Consider the following 26,135-nt stretch of genomic DNA (forward strand, 5'->3'; position numbering starts at 1 on the left):
GAAGAAAATGGTGTCTGGTCACTGAAGCATGGATATAGAATGAAACCGGGTGTAGATAAGGTACTCAAGAAAGAGACTCTTGAATGTATAAAATTCAGAGGAAATCCATAAAGGTTCAGGGATAGTTAGATATTTCCTTTTTATTAAGTTAGGTTAATTTAGTTACGATTTACTTATAGTAAAATGCATCCTTTTTCGGTGTGCAGTTCAGTGGGTGTGACAAACATATTCAGTTGTTTAATTATCACCACATTCAAGATGGAGTATTTCCATCACTTCAGGAAGTTCCCTTATGTTCTTTTATACTTGATTTCCTCCTCCCACCATTAGCCCCAAGCAAGGCCACAGATCTGATTTCTTTCCTTATAGTTTACCTGTATCAAAATGTCATAAAAAGGGAATCATGGTTATATGGCATTTGTGCCTTCACTTAGGATGCTTTTGAGATTCATCTATAGGGTTTCAGGTATCATTAGTTAGTTCTTTTTATTGCTGAGTATTATTCCCTGGTATGGGTGTATACATTTACCATCTAATGGACGTTTGAGTTATTTACAGTTTATGGCAATTGTGAATAAAACTGCTGTTAACATTTGTGTACAAATATTTGTTTAGGCACATGTTTGTATTTCACCTGGGTAAATACCTTGCAGTAGTTTCACCTAGTTGTATAGTAAATGTACATTTAACTGTGTAAGAAAGTGCCCAACTGCCTTCCAAAGTAGTTGTATCAGTTTGCATTCCTGCCAGCAAAATATGAAAATTCTCGTTGCACTTGACATTGTCAGGTTTTATTTTGGTCTGTTTTAATTTTAGCCATTCTAATAGGGCTGTGATAGTGTTCTCATCGTGATTGTATTTTGTATTTCCCTAATGACTGATGACATTTAATATATTTTCATGTGGTTATTTGCCATCCATGCCTCTTTTTGGATTAAAATCAAATTTTTGGCCATTTTTTTAAACCACATTTTCTGTTTTCTTTTTGAGTTATAAGAGTTTGTTATAAGTCCTTTATCATCTAGGTGTTTACAAATATTTTTTTCCCAGGCCGTGCCTTTATCAGTTCATTTTCTTAACAATGTCTTTCAAAGGACAGACAATTTTACTTTTTATGAAGTCCAATTTATCTGTCTTTTTTTTCTATTTTATGGTTTGTAACTTTTATGTCCAGTGTAACAAATCTTTGCCTAACCCAAGTGTGGAAAATATCTTCTATGGTACAATTGGAGTTTTATGCTTTGAAGTTTTACATTTAGGTCTGTGATCCTTTTCAGGTTAAATTTTGTAATTGTGTGCATAAAGGTTTTTTCTTTTTTGCCCACCCTTCTTTCCTTCCTTCCTTTCTTTTTCATAGAGGTATCCACTTGTGCCGGCACCATTTATCCATTTGTATCTTCTCCATTGAAATACCTTTGCACCTTTGTCAAAAATCAATTCAGGGGGTGCGAGGGTAGTTCAGTGGTAGAATTCTCACCTGCCATGTGGGAGACCTGGGTTCGATTCCCTGTCCATGCACTTCTGAAAACACACACAGAAAAAATCAGTTCACCATATATGTGTAGGTCTACTTCTGGATTCTCCATTGATCTGTATGTCTAGCCTTATGTCATTACCACATATTTTAATTATTGTAGCTTTATAGTAAGTCAGGTTGTATAAGTCCTCCGACCTTGTTCATCTTTGACAGAGGTATTTTGTTTACTAGGTCCTTTGTTTTTCCATACATCATTTTAAACAGAAAATTCAAATAAATAATGCATAGGCTATGGAAATTCACAGGTTATTAAAAGTAAGGCTAACAATGGAAAATGTGTTTATGTATATAATACTTTTAAACCTAGTAAAGCTGTAAATAGGTTATAGGAGAGAGTAATTTGGGAAACTGTAAATGAAAGAAAGTACATGAAAAAAATAAAGGTAACCGAAAACCTCAGGGACAACAATTACTATAATTGGACCATAAATGTAACTGAAATAGGTTTTCTGGCAAATTAATCTCTTAACCTTCATTATATTTGCTTAATTAAATTCTCAGAAATAGATTCCTGTGAAGTTTGGAGGAATGAAATTTCCACATCCTTAGTTATTGACACTGTGGGTATACTTTCCTCTTATCTTATCTAATTGTTTCTAGTTTTTTAAAAGATAGAGGTATACATTCTAAAATATGTTTGAAATATTCAAATTATTAGACACTCTGTAATTGCTCATTATGTACAAGCAATAGAATGCCATGTATGATAAAAAAAAAATGCTGTCCCATTGTGCTGTGATCTAGGACAGGTACCAGCAAACCAGGGTCCACTGACCAAATCCAGCCTCTATCTGTTTTTGTAACTGAAGATTTATTGGCACACAGCCATATCCATTCATTTAGGTATTGTCTTTGGCTGTGTTTGTGCCTAAAGGGCAGTAGTTGCAATAATGACAATAAGCAAAGCCCACAAAGCCTAAAATGTTTACTATCTTACAGAAATGGGTTTTCAGAGGAGATTTGGAATTACATTAGGGCAAGGCAATTGATTGAAGAACTCTTCTGAGAGAAATGGAGGTGTCTGGGTATTGTTTACCAAGGAGAGACATACAGTCTGAAAAAGTCTATGGGGTCAAGCTCTAGAGACCTTTGAACCCAAGCTTGAAGGGCATGGATTCTATTAGAGAGGTGAAGGATGCACACTGAAAATTCCTGAGTGGTGAAGTGATATCAAATATGTGATTATAAAAGAAAGAATTTCTGAACTATAGAAGGGAAAAAATGACGCTGTTACCGTCGTCTTGGTGAGACATCATGGAGACAGTAGTTATGTTAAAGGTATTTTTGAGATGAAATTCACATAACTTAATGACATTAGATGTGGGAGTAAGAAAGAAGGTGGTGCTAATTTTGATGATTGAGATGGACAATCCCATTAATGAGAACTATGGACCTTCCTGATATGGTGTCACGTTTGAGGTACCTATGGGAATTCTGTATGGAAGTGTCCATTAGGTAGTTGGAAGGAGGGGTGTGGAGCTCAGCTAAAATATTAGATGGTTCTCCTATGAGCATACTCATCCCTCCAACTTAAAACTGCATTTTGTTGTGCACATTGATGAAGGGCACAAAATAATTAAATGGTTAATGCAATGCTGACTCAAAAATTGGCACAGGTTGACCATCTGCAATAATATTACCATTGGACTAAAGCACAATGTGAAAGGAAACATTGCCTCATGCATAATATTTCAGTTCCTAATACTAGTTATTTATTGTCTATTATCCTGTCAAGAGTAGATAAACTCTAAATTCTTCATAGATAATGTATTAGTTAGGGTTCTCTAGAGAAACAGAATCAACAGGGAACACTTGCAAATATAAAATTTATGGAAGTGTCTCATGTGACCATAGGAATGCAGAGTCCAAAATCCACAGGGCAGGCTGCGAAGCCGATGACTCCAATGGATGGCCTGGATGAACTCCACAGGAGAGGCTCACCAGCCAAAGCAGGAATGGAACCTGTCTGCTCTGAGTCCTCCTTAAAAGGCTTCCCATGATTGGATTTAGCATCACTAATTGCAGAAGACACTCCCCTTTGACTGATTACAAATGGAATCAGCTGTGGATGTAGCTGACGTGATCATGACCTAATCCTATGAAATGTCCTCATTGCAACAGACAGGCCAGCGCTTGCCCAATCAGATGAACAGGTACCACAACTTAGCCAAGTTGACACCTGTCCCTAACCATGACAGATAACAAGGTAAAGGGTGATTCTTGACTTAACAGAAGACAGGAAGGTAGTTGGGAAAAATCATGTATAGCTTCAAAAGCACTTCCAGTTAGGATTATGTGTCTTATTTTCTTCTAAGGTGAGAAGTCATCCTTTCTCTCTTACGTACCATTAGAATTTTAACACCCAAGGAACATGTTTGTCTTACTACTTGTTCAGTAGTAGGTGGGTGTTCAGAAAATGCCTGCTGAATGGATTTATGAATGAAATATTTGGAAAGCTCTGTTTCTAACAAATAATGTTGTATAGGCACCATCATACTAGATACTTAAAAAAAATACACAAGAATAAAACATGAACTTGAAGGTGTACAGTTTTATTGAATAGGCAAGTCATACAGACATGATATTATTTAGCTAATAATATAATAGCAATATAAAATTAAATCAAAATAAATTGTGCATACAGTAAGTGCTGGAGCATCTTAGTGAAGAGAAAGATCAGTTAGGGCTGGAAAATTTAGGGAGTTCTTTATGGACATAGGATTTCAGTTTTAAGAATATGTGGAAACAAGATGAAGGAATGGGGAAACCTGTAGACTCTACATACTAGACTAAAATATCAGGTGCTGGAATGAACATATGAAATCATCTTGAATGCTGAGGAATGCTACAAAATGTGTGCTTGATTCACTAGATTGACTGATTCAGAAAGTTGCGTCCAGGAGCAGGTCACATCTAGAGGTGGTGAGGGTTAAGATAAAGATCATTTACAAAGTCCTTGAAATATATCTGAGCATTCTGAATTTTAATGTAGAGCCTCAAAGACGCAATGAAAATAGAATTTTAGGACAGATTCAAGGAATACACCTGGCTTTGTGCATTAGATCAATAATACATTAAAGAAAATACCAGCTTTCAAATAGGCCTAATATTGTATTCTTTATAAAGAAAATGGCACAAATATATTCTGATAAAATTAAATGAATTAGAACTTGAAATAGGACACATGCAAAAAAATAATCCTGTTTACATGGCTATGGATTTACGTGGGTGCATATGTATCAGGAAATGTTTTGGTGCTAAGCCATTTAAAGTGCCTGGGGCACAGTAGTCACAGTAGGTTCTGTAACTTGCTCTCCATCTTTCCCTGATCCATTCAGAATTGCCCTCTTCTCTAGCAATGAATTTTAATTTTAAAATTTATTCAGTTGTTTGAGTAAAGAGGTATAAAGCTTCTATCCTGAGCTCATTAGCATTGTCTATAACTGACTCTAAGAATGTCTGTCTTGTTTTTCTTATGAAGACAATGAATTGTTTTGGCTGATAGTTCTGTAAGAACCTTTTGATCTAGTGGTTTCCAGCAACTGTTATAAATTCAGTGTCAAAAGTGCAAAAGATTTTAACTCCATATAGCGTTATTGTTAAAGTTTTAATTTGCATCAATTTAATTCTCTTGTCAGTTGTCACGCCCTGTTAAAGTTGTACCTCATCACATGCTGAAGGAGAAAATTAGGTCTGAAGTAGAAAATTATGTAGCTTCTTGGGAAAAGCTATCAATAGGTCCAAATTCCAGCCATTTTTGCTCATTGATTATTAATTTTTATTCCTCTTAGGAACGTAGAATAGCATTCTCTATTCTGCCAAATGGATGTCAAAAATTTGCAAATGGTGTCGACATTTTGCAGTTCTCCTGAAAACGCATGAAAGACACTAGTTTTGCTGGTGAAGGATTTCGCTTTTACTTCTTGTGGTTGCTATTTTTCGTGTGGTGTGAGTTTGCAGTATATTCATTTTCATTAGCCTGTCCACATTTACAGAATAATCCCTAAAACCAAGTCATATCATGGCACGCCTCAGATCTATCCAGTGGCTTCCTACTTCTCTCAGAGTAGCGTTTAAAATTATCTAGAAGACCCTGCATGACCTAGCTTTTCATTTCATCTTTAACTCCATCACCTATTTCTCTCACCTTCTCTTATTCTCAATATTCCTTGAAAATGTAAGACAAACTCCTGCCTCTGATCCATTGCACTTGTCATTTCATCTAATTACCTTGAATGTTTTACCCCCCATGTGACTTACACACACTGTCTTACTCCTTTCCCGTCATCAACTCAAGTTGTCAAACCACATCTTCTCATTGACAATTTTCCTGAACAAGTATCTAAAATCACAACTCTCTCTCCTCAACACTTCCTATATCATGGTTGTGTTATTTATTGTTCTTCTAAGCCCTTGTCACCATCTCAAAGGCTACATATTTTCCCTCTAAACCTTTATATTATCTGTCTCCCCCCTACTGGAATGTAAATTATGAGGACAGAGATTTTCATCTATTTTGCTCACTTCTAAATCCATAAAGCCTAGAACAGTGCCTGGCCATAGTAGAATCTCAGTAAATATTTGCACATAAATGAATAAATTTGAATCTCTGCTGTGCCTGTGTAAAGTTTTAGTAAAGTGTGTTAGATTCTTTCTTGCCTCTATCATTTCTCCCTCCCTTTGTTCCTATATGGGACAACAGAACAATAGGTCCTCAAATCCCGCTGTCTTTTGCTAAGGTGATCAGTTGCCTAGAGACTTTCAGAGATGACCCAAATGGAAGGACAACTGTGTTGATTATGTCTGAGGAAATGCTTCTTCAGCTCTGTAGCTGGGTTTTAGAAGTAGGGATGCTATGGATTTTCTTAATAAGGTATTATCATTCTTAGAGTATGTAAGAGCCGGGCCACTACCTGTGTGGTCTCATGACCTACCTATGTCTTCACTGTTGTATTCCCAATGTCTTGTACAAAGCCTGAAACTTAGCAGTTACTCAAAAATATTTGTGAAAGAAAAACAGAGGAAGAGCATTCGTTGTTTCTATTCCCACAGACCTACCCATGACCTCTGCAAGAGTGTCTTCCTCACCTGAAGAAAAGCAGAGTGGAAGTGACTGGTGGCTATGTTGTAATTCCGACCCTGATATTTACTTTGACTATGCGAGTAGCCAAGGAGTCAAGCTCCCTGGGGAAATTTAAAGTGGAAACTCTCTGTGGAAGCCTACCAGTGTGCCAAAGGTAAGGAAATAAACAAGCTATCTTTGAAATTTTAACAATTCTTGAAATATGAAGCTTGGGGACCTCAGACAAGATATGAAATTGTAAGTCTCTAACTGTGGGAGCTAATTAGATGTGCCAGGCCATGTAACTTGTATTTCATAAACCAGAAACTTTTAATAGGCCTTTTTTATTTCCCTTGAGTTTGCCCTCCTTCCTTCCCACCACAGGTTGCTGCCCAAGCATCTCTGGTCATAGCTAATTACCTAATTTTGCCTCAGCCAAGAGAGGTTCTGGTTGTCAGTCTGAGAGTAGCTTTGAACAAAATGATTCACAACTTTATTTACCAAATATCTTCCATCGGTGCATGTCTGAAACAGTATTTCCCGTCACCATTTCACATCACCACAGGTGCTTTGCTGTTTCTAAGATTTTCATTGTCTCAAGCTGTTTGATCCCATCTCTTCCCCCTCTTGGGATTTTGAGCTTCTGACCTCCTAGAAAATCTGGGGCCTTTGGGCCTGCATCCATTTCCATAGGTAGTCCAGAAAATCAATACCCCAGTATTTTCCAAGATTATGGAATTGCAAATTTATTGGCCTTAATCAGGGAAAAACCTAATCTGTCCCTCAAGGTCTAGAAAATTATTGAATTACTGCATAAATGTTAGCCTGATTTGTTCCAAAAAAGAAATTTAAGCAACTGACAAAATGATTACAGTATGAAAATAAGTGAAGGAGATTTGAGAAGGTAATATAGGGAATGCATATTTGCCTCCCATCCCTTTAGATTTGTTTCTAAAATAAGAGAATGAAGATATAAAAGAATAAACTTATAAAAGTGAAGAAATGAGAGAAGATGTCATCAAGAAGTGAGAAACTTCAAAGAATATCTGCACAAAGGTAACCCAATAAAATGGGTTAAAATGTTACTTATAAAGATAGCCTAAAAGGACATAAGAATAATCAGAATAGCATTAAAATTCTTGGTCAGCACTGCATGCATGCTAGAAGATGATGGAGCAATGCCTTCAAAATTGTAACCTATGTTTCTATACCTAAACAAATATAAATCAAATATGAGGACAGTTAAAAACATGCAAGTATTTATAATTGGTACCACATACACCTTTTCTTAGGAAGTTACTTGAGGATGAACTCTGCTTAAAAATTTTGAAAAAAGTGTAAAGTTAAGAAGGAAGAAAACGTGGGAAAAGGGAAATGGTGAATCCAATGCAGGAGAGTGCTGAAGTGACATCCCAACTTGACAGCAGTTTGGCGGGCCAAGAGTGGGATGAATCCACTTTGGATCAAGCTATTCAGCTATGAAAATGAATAAAGTACAGCCACAGCACCAATTAGTCTTTGTTGCATTCTCTCTATTCATTCCTTCTGCGAGTCTGACCAGGCTATGAATGTCCCAGAAGTGAAGGAAAATGTGAATCCACAGATACAGAAATCACAATGATTCCCAAGCAGGATAAATAAACTTATGCTTAGGCATCTTTACTGTAGAGAACCTGCAGCATATCAAAGACAAAGATAAAATATTAAAAGCACTACTACTCCTCCAAAAGAGGAAAGATTGCTTACGAAGGAAAGGCAATTATACCAACAGCAGACTACTAAGTAGCAAAATCAAAACCAAATCAGAGTATTTAGAGAAAATAAATAACAATGTAGAATCATATACTCAGAAAACTGTATGTGTGTAATGAGGGTGAAATAAAGATATTTGAACATTAACATAAACTGTGAGACTTTTACCACCAATTACTTGTACTAAAGGAACTTCTAAAGGATGTTCTTCAGGGAGAAAAATCACAGAAAGGCAATCTGAGCAAATAAAATGGAAAAAAAGAAATAGAAATTCAAGAAACACCTATATATGCAATGATAAAATTTCATGGGTGAACGTAAAAGAATAGAAATATAATTAGAAAAACAAGACAAAAAACGAATGGGGAGAAAAAACAACTTTGGCCCAAAACTAAAAGAGAAAGGAAAAATAATTTAAAAAGTAGAATAAATAGGAACAAAAATGTAAGATAATATAAACAAATCCTCATATATATTAAATATAATTAGACTAAACTTACCAGTTAAAAACAGATGGTCAAATTGGATAAAAACAGAAAAAACAATAATCAACTCTATGTACTTTATAAAAAGGCACACTTAAGGTATAAGGGTACAGAAGGTAGAAAACTAAAGTATGAGAAAAAAATATACTAGATGAATACTAACTAAAATAAAATGAATCTCAGGACAATTATACTAGTACCTGACCCAATAGACTTGGAGACAGAAAACATGATTAGAAATAAAGAAGGTTGCTACTTAAAGTTTAAGAAGTTTAATTTACCAGGGAGATAACATAGTTCCAAAGTTCCTTGAATATAAAAGAGTGTTAAAATTAATAAGGCAGGGCGGGCCATGGTGGCTCAGCAGAGTTCTTGCCTGCTATGCTGGAAGCCCTGGTTGGATTCCCGTGCCTGCCCATGCTAAAGAAAAAAGAAAAAATATATTAATAAGACAAAAACTACCACAATTACATCGAGAAATGGATACAACCCATCATTATATACCCAGTGGAAAATTTTAATGCGTTGTTTTTTATTAATAGCTCAGACATTTTTTTTTTAATCAGATATAGAGAAAACAAAAAATGTCAAACTGGAAACAACCCAAATATCCATTAACAGTAAAGAGGAAGAAAAAACTTGATATCTTCATAATATAGAATTCCATACAGCTATGAAGATAAATAAGCTACATCAACAGTACGCATAAATCTCACAGTCATAATGTTGGGCAAAAGAAATCAAACACAAAAGAACATATATAAAATGATTTTATTTATATAAAGTACCAATGCTATATAGTACAGAAAGTCTGCTTTTAAATTAGGCAGATATCTTTCAGTGTAGGAGGGGACATGGGAGCTTTCCCTTCCAGATATCAAGACTTATTATAAAGCTGTTGTTATTAAGACAATGTGGATGAAATAAATTAAAGCAAATTAACCAGTTAGAATAGAGAGCCAAGAAAGGTGAATGCATGCATAGAACTTTGATACAATGACACAGGTGGTCCTGCTGATCAGTGGAGAAGAGAAGAACTCTTTAGTAAATAGTACTAGTTGTCCATGTAAAAAATTTAAGCAATTGCATTAAATCACACCATACATAAAAAGCAATCCCCAGAGCCTTGAAGATTCAAATATGAAATGCAAACCTTTAAAACTTTTAGAAGATAATGTAGGAGAATATCTTTCTGACCTGTTTATGGGGAGGATATTTTTTAAAGTCACAAAAATACCTGGGAATAAAAATAAAATATTTGTATGTTTGATAGATTTGTGGTTAAAAACATCTGTTCTTTGAAGCATACTAGCTACTCCCACTAACTGGGAAAAGCTTTTTTTAAAACATATTACTGACAATGTGTTTTTATCCACAATATGTAAGAAATACAAATGAATAAGGAAAGAATAAATAACCCAAAAGAAAATTGGCCTAAATACATAAAACAGGCATCTCACAGAAAATGAGGTATCTATGGCCAATAAACAGATGAAAAGACTTTCCAATGCAAATTAAGAGTGAAATGATGTAACATTCTGCACCCAACAGAATGGCAAAAAATTAAGACACTTGAGAGAGGATGTATATCAACAGGAGCACTTTCATACTTTGCTTTTGGGAGTAAATTTGTAGGAAAACAAAATGTCAGTATCTCTCGAAGTTAAGCATTCATATATCTTTTGACGCAACAATTTCATGTCTAGGAATGTGATTTAGAGGAATTTTTGCATATTTTCACCAGAAGATATGTCTAGTCAATTTCACAGTAGTGCTGTTTGTGACAGATTCAAAGTAGAAACAATCCAAATGCTGACAGAGTATAGAATGGAGGAATAAACTCATGTATTCACACAGTGGAATATCATACAGTAGCAAAAATGAGTGAACGTAGCTACATGCATAAACATGGATTAATTTTAGAACCATAATGTGGGGTAAACAAAAGCATTCAGTCCCAACAGATTATGCACAGTGTGATGAAAAAAAAACTTGAAGCAAGTCAAATTAAGAAATATGTTGTGATAAAATTATTACAAAAGGCAATGATAAACATCAGATAAAAGATAGTGACTATAGGGAAGTGGAATTGGGTAAGAGCACGTAGGACGTAGGTAGGTGCAAGTTATGGGTAATGATGTATGTCTTGGATGTTAACTCTTATTGTGCTTTGTGATTTGCATATATTTCTTATATTAACATTAAAAAAGAATAAGGGAAATAGAATTTTAAGAAACAATGGAAGGAAACAAGTTATAGAAAATAAAGAGTTGGAATATGAAATAAGACCAGGGATGAGTGTAGAATCTCGAATGGAAGTCCTGAACAGTTGCTAGAAGAAGGCCGTAAATCTGAATCTAAGTTTCTTAGCAATTGAGGCAAAGAGAGACTCATTGACTGCATGAATCATGAGATTCATAAAACCAGAGTTCTAAAGAAATCAACTATTCCTGGTACTGCACATCTATTCTTAGCTTTGGAACTAAAAAGCTGTGTCACTCCTCCGAAAACAATATCAAAGTATAAAATAAGATATATACCTAAGATTCCAACTCCCAGAGCATATTTCACAAATAATAGCATAGTTGCACTTTTGGCTGTCCCAGGCTGCAGAGCTTCAGAAGGAGGAATGTGGTGGAGGCTTTTGGAAAAAAGATCCTGCCTTTCCTCCAATCCCCCCAGTTAATAGTCCAGAAATCCTTGTGCATATGTAAGATGACTTAGCTAAGTGCATGGTGATAGAATTGGTAAGCAACTGCCCTGGATTTGATGACTGTTTTGGATAGCAGGAGGAAGATATAGGAATATTAGGATAGCGTGATTGATTTTAGTTTATCCCTCTTTATTTGGAAAGATGAAATGTGACTTGGTATAATAAGTATTCTTTCTATGTAGTTGACCATTGGAACAATTGCATATCATCTCATATAATGTGTGTGTATTAGTAACAATCAATTGCTATTTGTTTTTGACCTTTACTTTTGGGAAGAATATATAAGGAGTATAATTTCTTATAAGATTTCCTTGTTAGACCCCCACACATACACACACACACAATGTGTGGTGTATAGTGATAAATTCCTTTCATGGTATACATAACCCTTTACATTCTGGCCCTAAACCACCTCTAACGTCTTCTACAATTGCCCAAATGTGTTCCCTAAGATACCCTACACCAGAATTCTTCCTATCCCAGTAAAATTTTCCTCTATTGCTAGTGCTGCCTCTGCACCTCCATCCCCTTAGTGCCCTGTTATCCCTACCTGGTAAACTCCTAGCCATCTTTCAAAACTCAGCTCCAATGTTGACTTTCCCAACCTCTCTACACCTGGGAAAAGTAATCTTTCTATTTTGGTACCATAGACTCTCAACTTATCTAATTTTTATATGTCTTTCTCTCTAGGTCTTGGTTTGATTCTCTATTTCAATAGTAGACTCAATGAGATTATGTCCATACATTTATGTGGCTTAGTCCCCCTAACAATTCATTGTTACTTATTAATGCTAATAACTTACATGTGTTTATTGGTTTACTTTTTTTCTAAGTGATTTTATTTCATTACCTGATTGATCCTCACAATATTTTTGAAAGGAAGTTATTATTATTTTCATTTTTCAAATGAAGAACCAGGTACATAGGGATTAGTTGCCTAAGAATATGCATAATAATTTGGTGATATCACATTTTTGACCCAGCAACTCCGCTTCCTGAAATCTATCCCAAAGCAGGAATGACAAAAATACAAATCATCCATGTAAATGGCTATTAATGACAATACTGTTTATAGTAATGAGAAACTGGAAACCACGTAAATGCTTATCAAGAGGGAGCTGACTGAATAAACTATATAATGTACACCCAATGGAGTACTATGCAGCTGCAAAAAATAAAGAGGAAGATTTCTATATCCGGTGCAGTGATCTCTCCAGGATATACTGTTAAATGCAAAGTGCAGAACAGTATATATGTGTATAATCTGCATGTATGATTTTTATTTTCAATAGGAAATAATGGAAAGATAAACCAGCTAATAAAAATGGTACATATAGGCAAGAAGGGATGGTATAGAATGGAAGGGAAAACAATAGAAACTATGTTTCTCTGAAACTAGTTCTATACTTTTGACTTTGGACGTATGTAAACAGTTTATATAATTTTAAAACAAAATAAACAAAAAATAAATTGTTAAATTTGAAACATGCTAAAAATATTTTACATATTTAATTGGCAGCATAAATCCATAAAGAAGAATTATTTGAAGTGACTTTAAACACAATATTTTGACATACATTGCTAGTTGCTAACATCCAAAGGACAAAGAGAACCACAAATAACTCCTAAACTGCGTTCATAAATTGTATTGTTAGAAATAACACCAGTGTAGTTGTTTTGAAGCTACAATCTGTCTAGAGAGAGAGAGAGAAAGAAAAAAAGTGTAAGTGTATAAATGTTATTAGGAAGTAAAATTTTTATCACAAGACAAAAGAGATAAAACTTTATAACCAAAGGAGTTAAATACAGTTGCCTAAAATCTTACATGATATATTATTATGAGCTCAAGATTTATTTTTCTTGTTCTAAAACATTACAAATTCCCTATCTTTTGGATGAATAAATGCCTAGGAGCAGGAGCACTGATTACCTCTAGCAGCTAAATTGTCATCTTTAATGCCAGTTCCTATTAAATGAACAATGGTTCCTTAGAAAAATGGGTGATTTCAAGTCTGGGGCAGGAAATGTACAGGATTAACTTGGGGCATTTAGTGACATAAATGTATGAAGCAATTAATGTCTACTGGGATTCTGTCAAAGTAACACAGAAGCCAACATCAGGGAAATCCTGTTATCAAAGGTAGAACACTTTGAGCATCATAGGACGAAGGAGTGCAGTGGATACATGAAATACATAAAAATAACAGAATTCATAAGAATACAAAAAATTGTTCTGTCTCCTTTGGAGTTTGTTAGGGAATTAGTGTATTATTCTGAAAATTTGTAAAGTGAAAGAATGCAACATTGAGTCTGCCATTTGTATGTGAACTTATTTCAAAGTAACTGAGTAGCATTTGATGGCACATTCTTTCTAGAAGAACTCCAAGTAATAAATTCATAAGGAATAATAGTATTAGAAAATAATGATTTTGCAATTCCTAATAAAATGTTAGATCCCAGTAGCAATGGCATAAAGCTCCTAAAATCATTAAGAGCAAGGTGAGAAAATTTTAAATTGTTGAATTGGCTGAAAACACCTGAACCCACTGACTAATTTTAGCATCAGTAAAAGCAGGACAGGCAGACTTCATGTTCCTCCTGATGAGATACAAGAGGAAGTATACAAACTACTGTTAAAATATTCTAGGCAAATAAAGGGGGCACACACCAAATGTAATCATTCCTCTATATCTAACTTCTAGTTTGTAGCAAATACCAAAGATGGAGGAACATGTTAAATGATACCAGGATGATGCAATTGGCCATGTCCAGAGCATAGTTAAATCTACAGGGATAAAAACCTGTTTTATTTAAAAGGTATATTTTATGGAACAAAGAAGAATGAATGGAGGATTAAGAGACTTAAGAGGCATAGAAACCAAATGCAGTGCAATGTGTGGTCCATGTCACAATTATGATTTGGACAAATCAATTGTAAAAAGAAAGTTTGGTAATAATTATGAGAATCTGAATGTAAATCAGGTATTAGGTAATATTTAGAAATTATTGTTAATTTTAATTGGGTAATAATGGTATTGTGGATATGTTTAGAAATCTTACCCAAATGGGTGACTAAATTATACCTACATAGTTTTACCTAAACTATTCAGTAAATTATGCCTAAATAGTTTCACCTAAATAGTGTATAAATTATACCTAATTTTTTTTAAAACTTAAAGAGCTGATTTTAGAGATGCAGACATCCGAAGTCTTGTATTTGTTTCATAATAGTCAAGTGGAAAAGAAAATGGTAGGTATAGATGAGACAGAATCAGCAAATTGTTGGCAGATATTGACGCTGAATGATACTTACATGGAGGCTAATGTTATTCTTAAACTTTTTTATATGTTTCCATGATAAAAATAGTCATAAAAATAAGTCAACGAAGGCACAGCCTACTAGCGGAATGCCAACCCAACACTTCTGAGCCTAATGCTCTTTGTAGTAACTGTGTTAAGAACCAAGGGAGCGGGCAGTGCGATGGTGGCTCAGTGGCAAAATTCTCACCTGCCATGTGGGAGACCCAGGTGCAATTCCTGGTGCCTGCTCATGTGAAGGAAAAAAAAAAAAAAAAAGAACCAGGAAGCAGCAGACAGGCTTATTAAATGTATAGACCACAGTCTGGCTCCTAGAACCGTAAGTCATTCCAGATGACTTGGAAAGATAAGAATTTTCCTCAAACTCTAATGCAAAGCACCATGCCAGGAACCCAGAGACATAGCTCTGCTTCAGGTATAAGCAGTCCTCTTGTTAGCTGCACGTGCTTAGAGACCCTGGGTCCCCAGGCCAGGAATTCGCTTTAGGTAGGAAAGGCATGTCCCCTCCTGATGTAAGGCTGCACAGTTTGGGTGAAAAGAAAAATAAGCCCATGCTTTAGTATATGAAAATAATCTTCCAAATTCCCTAACTCGACCTCCAGTGCAGTCCCCACATGTATCATGCTGCACGTTTGAGAGGAGTATCTGAAGGAGGAGAAGTGTCTCGCACTTTGGGCTCAAGCTTCTGTCCCCAAACCTGAGAAGGTAACCCAACTTCATCACTGTGTCCCTCTCCACTTGGGTAAGCACTCTAGCCTTGGCGGCCACAGAATTTCCAGTAACAGTTATACAACGCTGCCTGAGGTGCCAGAACAGTAGAACAATAACATGTGCCTTCATGCACATGTGCCACGAAGGTCTCCATATACTCTTCTGTTGTATGTTCTCTGTGCTGAGAGCTGAACAGCTTGCCTTAGCTTCCTTCCTCCACAGTGCCAGGCAGCAGAATGGTTAAACCTCAAGGGATCCCTAGTTTTATCAACAATTTGAGGAGCTGAGTGTGGAAAGAAGTAGCAGTATTCCAGTGTACGTCTTGGAACTGTTGTTTTGGGTTGGGGTTCTGATTAAGCTGGTGGAGGTGAGGTGTGTGTGTACATGTTTATGTGTGTTTTGGGCTGTTCCACCAATTTTTTAAGTAGATAAAATGTTTTATCTCTGGGAGGGAATAGGAGCAGTAGTCATACTGATGTTAAGCGTTCAACCAGTGGCATTGGAAAGGAGAAGGCAAAAATACTTTGAGGAGCTTCAGAATTAGCTAGCTATAGGCAATGGGGACAAGAGGCTGGGATACTTCGACTGGTTATGCTAGAGGCCTGCCCTCAAGGAACCAAACCAGACAGTTGATCTGCTGAGGCAGTACAGAGATACGTACATCAATTATAATACAAAAAGTTACCCCCTGTATTGTAAACTATAGTCTTTAGTTAATTGTACAATTATAAAAATGTTCTTTCATGAATTGTAACAAATGTACCACACTAATGGAAGGTGTGAATAATAGGGTGGTATATGGTATGATTTTTCTGTAAGCCTACAACTTCTCTAATAAAAAGGAGTTAATCACCTGACTAGGGTTTGGGGATAGAGACACTCAAATTATGTCACTCTTCTTAGTGGTGTATGGAAACTAGTGGGAGGAGGGCAGATAGAGATTGGAAGAGATTAATTCCCTTCCCATAAATTCCTTTTGACTTGGGCTACAGGAGCTTAGCTCTGAGAAGGAGGTGCCATCCTAGAGTAGGGACCCATAAACAGTAAGCAGAAGGAAAGGAGGAACAATCTTTCCCTGGTCATTATTCCCAAGATTTCACTTTATTGGAGTAATATATGTTTTATATTGTAATTTTCAGACTGGTTTATAAACTACAGACTTGAGCATCAGAGAAGTTTAAAACAACAAGACATCACTTATTTGGGGGAAGAATGAAAGGATTTGTGGATCTCAAAGAATTAGAATTGAATCTTGAAGCACAGCATGATGGTGTAATAACTGAAACCAAAAGAATGGATCTGTTCTGTGAAAGAAAGAGTAGAGAAAAAGAAGGTTGTAGAGATACAGGACTGTATTTTGATGAATGACCGTAGTAAGAGACTGAGGAGTCAAGGAAAAATGAGAAAGAAGGCGTGGAATAGGTAGTCATTATAGAATATCATAGAATCCAATAATTAGATCTATTGGGGAGTTGATAAGTGATGCCTAATACCACAGTAAGGTCAAAATCAGTGAGGAAGGAGGGACTGTTACATAACTGGCTAGCCATTGACCTTGGAGATGCATGCACACGATTCTGTTATTCACTCCATGTTCTATTGTTCTGGAGTCTCAGGCAATATTGTATAATTGTCACTGGAAGTTCCATGGTAACCAAAGCTATAGAGTCCTTGAAAGTAGAGAGGGATACATTCATGAGTCAGTTCTCCTTGTCAGGTCTGGGGATGGAACCTTGGGTCTAAAGAAGTATGAGACACCCTCAGAGAGCCCTGGGGACCTCTGGAGAAAAGAAGCTCCTGGCACAAGAATTAAACAACTCGAAGTAATGTGTGCGTGCTCTTCTGAATCTCCAAAGTGGTCAGAAGGGCACTTCTGTTTTGATCCAGCCAAACAAACCTTTGTTACACTTACAAGTGACTAAGATGGGAAATTTTGTGTTATATGTATGTTACCACAATTAAAAACAAACCAACCAACCTTCTAGACAGTTTTGTGCCATGATACACCACCAGGTAAAATTTCTTGAATAAAATTTTCACTGTCTGAAATTATCCTCCTTTTTGCTAAGCCTGCCTGAAATGCAAAGACTGCCCAGAGCCAGGCCCTATGTCAGGCTCTAAAGAAACACGTTGCTAACAAGAGAATGCCTCTGTGTGGCAGAGGGAGGGAGAGCTGCAGACAAAGGGTAGCTGCTAGATGTGCCAGCTCACCGGAGTTTTTCCATGATGCAATCATCCCTGGGCTGTGATCACCCTCACTGACCCCCCGTGTTTCTCCTTGCTCATGCCACTTTTCGTCAGCACCTTCCTATTTAACAGAGATCCCCGTTTCTGAAACTTTGCGGGGGCTAATTATCTTCCATTTATCTGTGCAGCGCTGCATTTGCCATCTATTAGTCCAGAAACATAAATGATGTGAATCCTTTTATATCCGGCTGCACCGCCTAATTATTCCTCATTTGTTTTTATTCTTTCTCAATTTAGCATCATCTGCAAGGTTGGAAATCATGTTTTCATATCATAATTGGGGCTCTGAGAACCTCAGAGAAACTGCTCGGCAAATATGTGTGCCTGTGCTTTTCATTTTAATAGAGAATTTAAAAGTGAGATAATAAATTAGGGCTGAAGGAAATAATAGACTGAAATGAAAGTTTCTGGAATATATACGAGGAAATGTGATAGAGCAATATGGGGAGAGAAATGTCCAGCATTGCAGTGCAAGAGCCAACACCTAAACGGGAGCTGTCAAGTAGATGCCACAATTGCCTCCTTTCTTGGCTGAAGGGATTTGCCACTCTGTGCTTTGAGGTGTGCCTAAGGATGCACAGTATTGCTAATTGGATAAACACCTTTCCTTAAGTATGAAAAAGAGTTGCTTTTGTATTGGATAGCAATCTGGATGAAATTAAATGATGGTGTGTGACGTTAACAGACGGAGCACTACTCAGAGAACAGGCTCAGAAAGAGTCCATAAATCTGCAAGGCAGGGGGCATATGGGAACACAGCAATCTGGCGAGGAAGGTTTTGAAATCCTTCCTGTTTCTGTTTTCTTCCACAAGCTCTCACCTCCTTGGAGCAACCTCTCCTGTGAATCACTTAACTTTTTATCTTTAGGACTTTCTTCAAGGTTTATTTCCAGAATTTTCAGAAGTAGCTTAACCTGGCTTTAGTTCATCTAGAAATTCTTCTTCCTTGTGTACATGCCCGTTCTTTATACTTTCTCCTTCAATAATTTCATCTGCATGCCTGTACCATCAGATTTGAATTGGTATCCTTAAGTATTTTTGTACATGTTATTTATGCAAGTACATATTTGTGTATTCATCCTACCTACTTAATACATTAGCTAAAAATCTCAAACAGGGAGGGATGTCTTATCAGTCATGATAAACTGGTCTGCGATGTAGTAGCAAACAGTCTGCAATTATCAGGAGATTAAAAGATCGATATTTAGTTCTCATTCCCCCTTCGTGTCTGTTGTAAGACAGCAGGGGTCCTTGGCCCATCTTATTTTTTCACTGACCCAGGTTGATGGAGAATTCCAGACACTTGTTTCCAAAATTCCAGAAGTAGGGAAAAAAGTAACTGGAGAACCAGGCTCTGGCTCTTGAAGTTTCTGTCCGTAAGTGACCCATGTCACTTCTGCTCACATTTTACTGGCCAGAGAAACTCACATGTCCATGCCTGAGTTCAACATGGTGGGAATGTTTAATTGCCCTATGGTTAGGGACTCTGCATATTTGTGGGCAATGATACAGTCTATCCTAGATGGTATTTTCCATTTTTATTATTTCTTTGCACCAAGCTACTAAGGCTTTGCGCAGGATGGCTACCAGGGTTCTAAAAAATACAGCTAAACAGCCAAAGAAATAATCTCAATACTTTTTTTTAAGACATTGCCACCTACTTGACCCAGATGTCTTTTGCCAATTCTTTCTGCCCACTAACATCATTCAGTGAGATTTCCAGTTCTGTGCAACTACTAATAGACACACAGAAGCAAAGCACAGAGCCTACATATATATTTGACCATAAGTGATGATGATTCACTAAGGTTTGAACTTATTCTTCTCAACTTTTAGTGTACTTAGCAAAATAATTTTAATAAATCCAGGGAATTATAGAGATTGACTTTTGAACATTAATGCAACAACTGTGTATCGCGCTTCTATTTTTTTTTTTTTTTAACTTTAAGGTGTTTAAGCTCACTGCCTGTAACTATACCTCCCCGAATGCTTTTGCCTTGCTCTGGCAGGCGTAGAAATTAAATTCATAAGTCAGCCTAGGTTTAGCCAACACCCCACTAGAGCTGTGATTGTCAGAAATTGTTTTCAGGATGGGATAGTAGGTTAGGGGAGGGGGAAGGGGAGAATGTGAAGAATCTACGAGAAAATGTTAGAAACTCACAATGAGAGAGAGTGCTGAAGACAGTTTGGGGGCTCAGCATGGGCAGGCATGACCGGTTTTATTTTGTTTCCATTGAAAATGGCTTTAATCAGAAATGGAAAGAATGGGAAGATAGGAAGATCACAAAGAATAGAATAAGACATCCTACAATTTTAGTTTGGCTTCTTTCAGTATCAACTGCTTTCCATTCTTTGACAGTTCTGCATTACTTAACCCTCTGAACATGAGTTCTAGCTTATAATCAAATGAACTTTTGCTTAAAACGTTTAAAAGCGCTGGTGTGGAAAACATGGCAGTGTTATTTTAGAAGTGTTCAAACCACTCCAAATACTGAGCTCTCAAGCAGGAAAAATACAGGAAAAGTCTTCTTGTTTTCCCCTTGATCCCTACAAAGTTTCCATTTCTAGCCTTGTCCCAACCCTGTGGCCTCAGGGTCCCTGGAGGGGTCTTGAAAACACAGACTACCTGGGAGGGTCCAGGTCCTGCCTTCCTAAGCGAGTGCACCTGCAAGCCTCATGTCAGCCAGTGTAGGCCCTGGGCACAAAAGGGACCCATGTGTCAGAAATGACATCTCCTCTGGCTCGTACAGTGTTGTTTGTAGTCACAAACAGCGGTACTGGCCATCGGAGATTATCACCACTGAGCCAGCTGCCACTTTCTGTCTTTTGGAGGAAAAGCATGAAAAGTGCAGCTTGGTTTAAAAAGGCCTTGCCTTTAGGCAGATGGATTGTTTTCTGCTAGAAAGATACCAGAGCTTTTGTGTGTGAAACCAAGATCTATACGTTTTTACTATTCCCACCCCCCCACACCAGCATTTGCAGTTAATCATGTTTACAGGCATTCTTCTGATTGACTGTGGTGTATGTGAATTTATTTAAGATTGAAAAATAAGGGCTAAACTTTAAATTTTTTTAATTTAGAAAGACCTTAGTTAGTGATGTTCTAAGAGGTTAAATTTTTTCCCATGTGTATGGAATCACAGAACTTAAAGTTGATGAAAACCTTGGCAGTCCTGTAACCCATCCACCTACTTTACAGATAGAAAACCAAAGCCCAGGAGGGGAAATTACTTGCCAAAGGTCTTGCACATCAGAAGTAGTAGACACCGTAGAGGAATCAGATCTCCTGACTTTGTTCTTTCCAGAACATAGCACTAGAAATCTACAAATCTCTATTTACTTTAGAAAATATGCTGAGTTTCTCTTTGAAGCGAGCCTGCATCTTTACTTTAGTCTGATATTATGAAGTTTAGAAACAGAAGAGATCATAATGACCATTAGAGCAACCTCAGTGTGTATTTTTTGTTGGTTCACAGAAACATCAAGAGGTGAAAAAGAAGCAGGTTGATTGGGGGGAAAGTTGATGTCATAAAAAGAAGTCATAGATATTTTTACAACTTTTTGGAGATATATCTTATATACCATAAAATCCACCATTTAAAGTTTACAGCTGAGTGGTTTTTAGTATAATTCCAAACCATCCCCACAATCTAATTTTAGAACATTTTTATCACCCCCAAAAGAAATGTATACCCATTAACAGTCACTTCCCATTCCACATTCCTCCAGCCCTTGGCAGCCACAAATCTACTTTTTGTCACTATGGATTTGCCTGTTCTGCCACAGATCATTGAATGACTCATATACGTGTGCATGTGCGTGCGTGTGTATATAAAAACACTTCCCTCCAGGCCTTGAGCCTGCTGGGGAAGAACAAAAGAGACATTATCAGGGCTGACATCATCTTAGAACAGGCACCCCAAGTGCCAGGCAGAGGGGAAGCCTGAGGCCCCAAGTACAGTTAAGCTGAGGGCGTCGGTACATGCAGAGCCAATGTAGGAATCCTGAATGTGGGCTGTGAGGCAGGAGAGACTAGACACTAGAGAGATTTATGTAGAAACAGAAGTGGAGCCCAGTACCTACTGGGCCACTGAAAGGGCAGGGGACTTAAAGGGGTATCAGATAAGTAAAAGGGATAAAGGGATTGTACACTGAGGTCTAAAAAACTACCAGCCAACAAGAAACTATTACAAAACTGCCTTTTTTTAAAAAAAAAAATTTTTTTTTGTGAAAAAATATATATATAAATGCAATAAATTTCAAAGTACATTTTAATAAGTAGTTATACAACAAATTTCAAAGTTTGGTATGGGTTACAATTCTACAATTTCAGGTTCTTCCTTCTAGCTGCTCTAAGACTGGAGACTAAAAGAAAATATCAATATAATGAATGAAACTGATTTTTATGTCCTCCCACCCTTCTAGCATATTTGCCCGGAAATATTTTACTTAGAAATAATCTTTTGTCATTACAAAAGCAGTACATGCGCAGTGTAGAAAATTAGAAAACAAAAACATTCATATTACGTCAGCCTACATTATCACTATTAATATTTTATTGTGTATCCTTCCAGAACTTTTTCTATCTATATCTATAGCTATACTTCTTTTACCAAAATAAGATCGCATGGGACCCGTTGCTTAGTACCTTGCTTTTTTCTCTTAAGTCTGTACCTTAGCATATCCATAAAGGACTCTCCAATTTTCAGATTGGACACGAGTCCCACACCCCCATGGAAGGAAGGAAGGTACCCAGGAGAAGAGCATTCCTGGAAAACATAGGTTGGGTGTGAATTTGTGAAACACATTTTCATGTTCACCAACATAAAACAGAATAGTTAAGAGTTTAGAGATCTTATCTAATTGTTGAAAGACTGTGTCTCTGGCTTGGGTCTCTCATTTGCACCAGGCTAAGGGGTGGCGCTCAGGGTCTCAGGCAGTTCTGCTTGCAGATGTCTTGTACAGTTCTCCCTATACTGATGTTCTTTCTAAATGACAGGGTTCGGCATTACTTGGTTGTTTCCTGATGAGATGGAGGAATCCTTGGTTTTTCTCATCCTATTTCTTTGGAGATTCAAAGAGGTGGAAATTAACAGAAAACTTTCAGTTATTCTCCACCGATATACTGATAGAGATTATATCTGTTCTGAACAAATTCTAATTAAAAATTACAATTTGAAAATTCAGTGGGGTGATGTTAGTCCACTTAAAACAATAACAGTTTGATTTTTTAAATTTGTTTTATCTTTTCAATGACTAGAGTAGCAAAAATATTAGCCACTTTTCTCAGAAACATAACTGATACATGGTTGAGGCATGTTACAGAAGCTTGTAGAGTTTATGAAAAAAACAATGATGTCATTTTGGGAACCAAGAGGAACATCACAAGGTTACATTTGAACATTTTAGAATCAGTTGATTTTTTTTCCCATCCCTAGTTGGAGTTGATACTGACATATGGTTCAGAATATAGGCTGAGTTCAAATCCTTGTACTCCCTTTTACCAGTTGGAGAAACCTAGTAAATTATACCACTTCTCTGAGACTTACTCGCTTTCATCTTTAAAATAGATACACAAATACATATCTTTTAGCATTGGTGTGAGGAGTAAATGAGAAACTTCTGGAGAGAATGTGACTCAGTGACTAACCTGGCATTTCCATAATGTTTAAAATGTGCCAGACACTCTTCTAAACACTTGACATACATTAACTCATTTAATACACCAGTTGTACAGATAAGTATTATTATCATCATCATTTCCATTTTACAGATAAGTAAACTGAGACCAAGAAAAGTCAACTTACTCAAGGTGACATGACCAGATTGTGATGGAACCAAGACTTGAACCCAGGAAATCTGCTCCAGACTTAGTGCTCTTAACCACACCATTCCTAGTCGCAGTTGAGCTTCTTGGCTAAAACAGATCAGGAGACAAGTGATTGGATTGGATAGAAGAGGATGTGAAAAAGCAAATTTAGAACTTTGACGATTAAGTTGAGAGAATAAAATGTATTACCAAAGCAAAGGGGACCAGGGCATCACTGAGCAAAAGGCTGATGTGGGTTTAAATACTGATAAAATTTCAAATGCAAACACACAAGCAAATTAGAAAATAAACCATCAAGCAAAAAACAAGCAAGCAAACAAGCCAACAGAATAGTACCTAAGTTCTGGAGAGGTGGATAGGTTATAATAAAGTAGAGCTGAACTGGAGTCTGGGACAATAGGTGAAAGAAGGTTGCATTTGATAGAACCTTGAAAATATTAAAGAGACATTTGAGATCTAAGAATAATATCTCAACAGTGGGTCCTTTAATCTTAGAAGGTCCATCATTTCGCATTTAAAGCCTTCCCTTTAAATGTGGCTATTACTGGAGGTGACCTCTCCTTCCATTTTTTTCTCAGACAGGTCTTTTCTAGGTAGAAAATGCATAGTTATTATTTTTCAAATGGGCACATATGTCCTTCACTGCAACAACCCATGATCTTGAAGCTTTCCTCATAGCTACAGCTCTGTGCAGTGTTGTCAAGCTGCATGAGGCCCTGTGGACAAAAGATAAACATCCAGATAGCAAAGTGATTACGCCAGAGACCAAACACCGTCATGTTTGTTTTTCTGCCTTGTCTGGCCATCTCCTCCCTATGTTGTATTCATGCTTGAAGGAACAGGTGTTATTCATGCTATAAAAGCAAGCCACTTGTCCTCCTTGTTCATCAAGCACAACTCATTTCACACTGGTGCTCACTCCAGGGTAATAGGTGCATTAAATAAACTGGCCATTGCTCCAGAATTGACAGAAGAGTTCCCAGAGGTCAGTGACTTTGGGCCATGCCCTGTGTTAACAGGGAAGAGGCAATGCCTAGGAGGGGTAAGCATTTTGTTATGGCAGTAGCCTGACTTCCATCCTCATTCCCTTCCATCTCCCCCCGGCTCTGGATATGGAAGACACTTTCCTTCCAAAGGCAGCTTAATAACGAGTGAAGTCTAATTTATTTAGCTTTTCTTGTGCCAATATCCTAATAGTTAGACAGCAACTCCCAGTAAGTGGTTGATTACATTCAAGCAAATACACAGCTGAGCAATTAAGGCACTTTCCTGCACCTCAGCAGACGGAGGTAGTAGGATTATCTCATAGACATAATTATGGCTGCTCTATCCTGACTTTCTGGGTTTGGGGAAAATTGGCCCTTGAAACTGGCTTTGGGTCAGGTGGGCTGTTGCCTGGTTGTTTCTAACTGAGAACTATTTTGTGTATTGTTTTGTTTGTTTTTTAAATGAGATTTACACTAAATGTCATGCCAGGCTTTTGCAAAATGGATTCTTTCCAGCTGAGAGCAGGAATCCCCCTGCCCAAGTTAGACGCTACTCGTTAAATTAGGTGGTTTTGTGTATATTATGTGTATTTTAATTTTCAAAGGATTGTTTGAAAGAATTTCTTTTGGAAATACAATAGTCTGGTGAACCATGGTTGAGAAGCAAAAAAGAGCATGCCAGCTCTTCCACTAATTGGCTGGAAAACCTTAAGATATTTAATGTCAGTGTACCTTGGTTTCCCTCACCATCATCACCCATCTCATACGGTGGTTATGAGGTGCAAATGACCCAATCTGTAAGAAAGTGATTTATGGACTGTTGAACATTGTGGAAATGATGTAAAGACATGCAAACCTGTTGGTTGGTTTTTAGGTCTTGCTCCGTTTGATGGCTGCAACCAGTTCGGGAATTATTTGTTCATCTGAAGAAGTTGAGGTAAGAGGAACCAGGGCCAGATTCTGTGATGCTAACTGTAACTTACATTACAGAAAAACTGAGGGTGCGGGAGCAGAGACTTATGTTTGTTAAATGCTTCAATGCCAGTTGCATGGGTTTTTACCTCATTGAACACCCACAGTGACTCAACACACTATTTGTATCAGGATCATCCCCTGTGGCTATTGCAGGAGGAGGCAGAAAAGGAGGATACCTCTAAAAGATTTTTGATGTTAGGAGACAGAATGAGCCAAGCAGGAAAAAAAAAAAAGAACTGCTTTATTTATTGGGAAAATAAAGAGTAGATGTGTGTGAAACCTGTGATAATAGCTCAAATTTCAAAAAGCAGCACAGCTTAAGAAACAGTGGGGCCAAGGCTGAACAAACACAAACCTGAGGCAAGTTGTGTGTGGAATAAAGACAGAAGAAAAGATAACAAGAAAAGTGGTATTATAACAGTTACTAACAAGGTACGTTAATTGTTCCTAGGAGTTCTGTCACCTTTTCCAATATCAGCTATTATATTTCTATTCATATCCTCAGGTTTATAAGCTGAA

At 37.0% G+C, this 26,135-nt stretch overlaps 1 long non-coding RNA gene across 1 annotated transcript; it reads left to right on the plus strand.

Annotated features, from left to right (window-relative positions):
* Positions 1-6,596: 6,596 nt before the first annotated feature.
* LOC143672192 (uncharacterized) lies at positions 6,597-25,820 on the plus strand. The gene is made up of 3 exons (XR_013169658.1): positions 6,597-6,774; positions 7,543-7,655; positions 25,516-25,820. It is a non-coding gene; the product is annotated as an uncharacterized LOC143672192 (long non-coding RNA).
* The last annotated feature ends 315 nt before the right edge of the window (positions 25,821-26,135 follow it).

The sequence above is a fragment of the Tamandua tetradactyla genome, chromosome X (assembly GCF_023851605.1).
Source record: "Tamandua tetradactyla isolate mTamTet1 chromosome X, mTamTet1.pri, whole genome shotgun sequence".
Classification (NCBI taxonomy): Eukaryota; Metazoa; Chordata; class Mammalia; order Pilosa; family Myrmecophagidae; genus Tamandua; species Tamandua tetradactyla.